The following is a 4,322-nucleotide window of genomic DNA, read 5'->3' on the forward strand; positions in this document are numbered from 1 at the left end:
TACCATATGAAATTTTTATGCAAGGTGTACAGTGAAGATTAACGAATGATTTGCAAAGCTGATTTAATAATAAATAAGGGACGTAAAGGATTTGTTTATTAGAGAGATATGAAAAATATTATCAGTAAGAAACTCACCCAGTTAGTTGAGGATGCATTTGCTGGCTGAAATTCATGATGTCGAAGGGCACTGACTTTGTACAACGTACAGCTGATCTTTCACTGCACTGTCACTAAACACTGATCACTTAATTAATCAATGATAATCCGAATCACTTGTGGATATTTAAGAAAGATCACTGAGACTCGTTCGTGGATAATCGTTTATTCGACGCGTTCGTTCGGAAGTCGACGTTTCACTGCCAAAAAATCGAGGCCTCGACCGTGGGCCCTTGTCGTTCGTCTTTCGGTCGTCCGAGGAAATAACACCCGATACTATTTTCTTCGAAGCGCAGGGTACCGCCAAATGAAATAAACAAGATATGCCGAGACGTAAACTGTGTCCGATCCGCTGTCACCCTGCGCTCTTAGAACGTAATTAATGGCCGTGCGAAGAAAATGGTATCGAGTGTCATTTCCTTGTACGGCCGAACGAAGAACAACAAGGACCCACAGTCAAGGCCTGAATTTTTCGGCAGTGAAACGTCGACTTCCGAACGAACGCGTCGAATAAACGATTATCCATGAACGAGTCTCAGTGATCTTTCTTAAATATCCACAAGTGATTCGGATTATCAGTGATTAAATAACTGATCAGTGTTTGGTGACAGTGCAGTGTAAGTGAACTTCGCAAATAACCATACCAGAGGTTCCACCGACAGTATCCCTCGAATGTTGCGGTCATCGACCTGGGATCAGCTGTTCGTTGTACGAGGTCAGTACGTACGAGTCAGCAAATGCATCCTCAACTAAATGGGTGAGTTTCTTATCGATAATATTTTTCATATTTCTCTAAAAAACAAATCCTTTACGTACCTTAACGCGATTATTTATTATTAAATCAGCTTTGTGAATCATTCGTTGAATTCTGTTCGTACACGGAATTATTTAAATTAAAATATCATTTACGAACTTTGTTAATCTTCACTGTACACCTTGCATAAATATTTCATATGGTACACATAAGGTGTCATGCACACCAGAAAATTAAAACGACTGTCGCGGTTAAACTACATATTATTTCGAGTCCGAAAAATTAGTGAATATTCTTCAGACGTTCTCAAGTAAAGGTGAACAGCGTTTTTCTTAAAAATATCACTGTTATGTAGTTAAAAAAATCCGGCAAGTTCTCGCTTCGTGACTTGTTCAATACTTCGAACGCGGCTCGAGTCCGTCCCGACCTTCTGTCAAAGCCTCGTGCTGCGGACTCTCTCGCGGACCCTCTCTCTCGCACCGTCACGTCTCATTGGCCAGTGTTTTTCGTTAATAACTCGTAAACAAAGCCGCGGATTGCATTTTCGCAAAGGAAAAAGTTACTTCAAATGACCTCAGCTACCCCTCATTTTCGGCTGTTAAAATAATTGTGGGACACCCTGTATATATATATATATATGTTCTTATGCGACTAATTCAATACGTCGGAGGACGTAACAATTGGTTTGAGTTTTACGATCTCAGAGTTTAGGGATATTTGAGAAAATTAGGAGATTTGTAGACTAGAGGTTGAGTTAAATTTTGTAGAGCACGACTGCTCTTGAGGCGAGGATTCTAGTTGCGGCATACTGGGTTCATTGGTATGCAGATTAGTGAGATTGTTAAGAAGAACGGTCGTATCGAGAAACAATCGAAGTGTTAACATTGATACAGTACAATGTATCAAGTTAGTGTTAACAATTATGCGACAGGAATTTTGTTCCTCCCGAAGTAATTTCGAGGTCCTAATTAATTCTTTCATATTATTTGTAATGGGTTCGAATGCTTTATTGAAATTTTCACCGTTAAATATTCCATCGAATAATTCTTTCAACTTTTTGTTCTCGATAAATGGCCAACAAAGATCTTCTTGCTGGCAAAATATAACGCCAGCCGATAATGGTTTCCAAACACCCATGGTTAACACTGTAACTTGATACATTGTTCAATGTCAATGTTAACACTTGGATTGTTTCTTCTGTCATTAACGAGTCTACTCACGATATTATCGAAAGTCTTAAATTTTAGTTCATTAATTCTTCTAGAGCATTCCAATGTTCTAGATATTGCAAAAATACTACCTATTTTCGCCACTGTTGCGGCCTTTACTACAACTCGGACCTGTACAAAAATAAGAATGCCAATGAAATGAACAACAATCAAGTATATAGCATGATTGGAAACAATTTTACCGATTATGCCAATCTAGTGGTTTAGACGCGGTAAGTCAATTTCTGGATTTTAGATCCAGCTGTGAAAGAGAAGGAATTTATCGAAGACATGCCCCGCAAAGTCCCGATATCCGTGAAATTTCCTCGGCCGAATTGTCGAGTGCGACGGCTACGCGACGTCGTCCAGTGTTTTCTTCTTTGTACGCGGAACATCTTAAACGCAAATTTCGCTAACCAAAAAGTCGATCGCTTTTCTACCGATCTCGTTGAGTGACACGCGGCGGCCGAGGAACATGCGGGACTAGCGAACGAAAGACGAAATTTTCATTAGAATTTTTCGCGGAAAAACCGTCGTCGCTTTGGCTGCTCGCGCTTCGAGCCATATACTCGAATTTCAGGCGCGCCTCGCAACGAGTCCGAAGCCACATCTTCGACTCTCGGCTATTTTACACTCACCTGCGTACTTATCTCCTCCACTGGTTGGTACTCGATCGCGTCTCGGTAACGAATGCCTCTCGACTTTTCCGTTCGGATCTTCCACCCTTTGAATCTCCCTCGCCCTATTTTCCTATTCGTTGCATTTTCATAACAAACTCCCCACTCTCCCGTACACTTTATTTCACTCTTACACATTTTCTCTCTCTTTCTCTCTCATTCGCTGTCTCGCTCGCTCGCACTCTTCCTTTCGGCCAAAAGGCTCGAGGAGTTTCGCGAAACTTAAACAAAACACTGTCCCCCGTAACCCCTACCACTCTGCGGGCATTCGTAGCATCCTCGTTCGGTAATTTACGACCTATTTATTTATTTATTTCCGAAATATGTAACTCTAGAATACTGTCGCATTAACGTTACACATCCATCGCCGCTGATCGAACGGCCGGCTTCGGAAGATATAATCAGTGAACGTCTCGCATTTCAATTCAATCTCAATTTAAACTTGAACGATCGTCCTGATCGGACAAACACCGTCTGTCAAGTAAATAAAGTTCTCCGTGTACAGATCAAGACCACGAATTCATTTCGCGAACTCGCATACTCGAAATCCGTGTACATTCAACGTTTCGCATCGAAGCGGTTATTTGAAACGAAATTTCGGTAGTTCGGCCATTGGTCGATTCATCAGGGTTTGATCTCTGATCGATCTGGCTGTTTCGGAGATAACTGTGGAGGGTGTGTCCGGAGAGTGATGGGTGTAGTGTAGGTCACTTATGGTGAAGTGCTGATTGTTCCTGAGATGGAAGGTGGCTTTGCGCTCTCTCAGAAGCAAATCTATGGGGGGAGCTCCGGCAATGATGGTCAGGGTATCGAGGTGGTGCGGTAAGCGCGGGTGGTTCGAATGAGGGCGTATCTTTGAGACAGTCTAAGTTTTCTGTTGTGCCATTTGTTAAGCCTGTCGGCCCAACTGGCAGCTGTGTATGTTATAATCGGGACATAGAGGCCGTTGTAGAGGGTTCTCATACTATTATGGTTAAGATCCCAGTGGGTCTTAGTGATGCGAGATAGCTGGTTGAAGACGGATTTACTTTTACTGACGACGTAGTTTACGTTTGGGATTATATTGAAGCGGGGGCCGAAGTGTACATCTGATACCGGATAGATGCCAGCATCTTGAGTGGGCAGTTATCTATTCTGTGAGTGGGTGGTCTATGAATATCTAAGATGCCTTTAGCGAGGAGGATTTCTGACTTTCGATAGCTCAAGTTTGTTCTTTTCACACCACGCAGATATGATGTCTGTGATAATGGAGGACCTGAGCTCAATTTCCTTTCTGCTGTTGCCGGAGATGGTGACCGCGAGATCGTCCGCGTAGGCCGTTGCATCGTAGCCGCAGCGGTGTATGACGCCTAGGAGGTCGTCGAAGACGACGTTCCATAGGTACGGATCTAGGACTGAAACTTGTGGGCAGCCTTTGGAGACTGACTTGGAAGATGCTGAAATATTGCTGATAATTTTAACAGATCTGTCAATACAGGTAATCTTGGATAAGCCTGTAGAGAATACTAGGGCAGCTTCTCGCATT

This window comes from Megalopta genalis, unplaced genomic scaffold (genome assembly GCF_051020955.1).
Source record: "Megalopta genalis isolate 19385.01 unplaced genomic scaffold, iyMegGena1_principal scaffold0065, whole genome shotgun sequence".
Taxonomy (NCBI): Eukaryota; Metazoa; Arthropoda; class Insecta; order Hymenoptera; family Halictidae; genus Megalopta; species Megalopta genalis.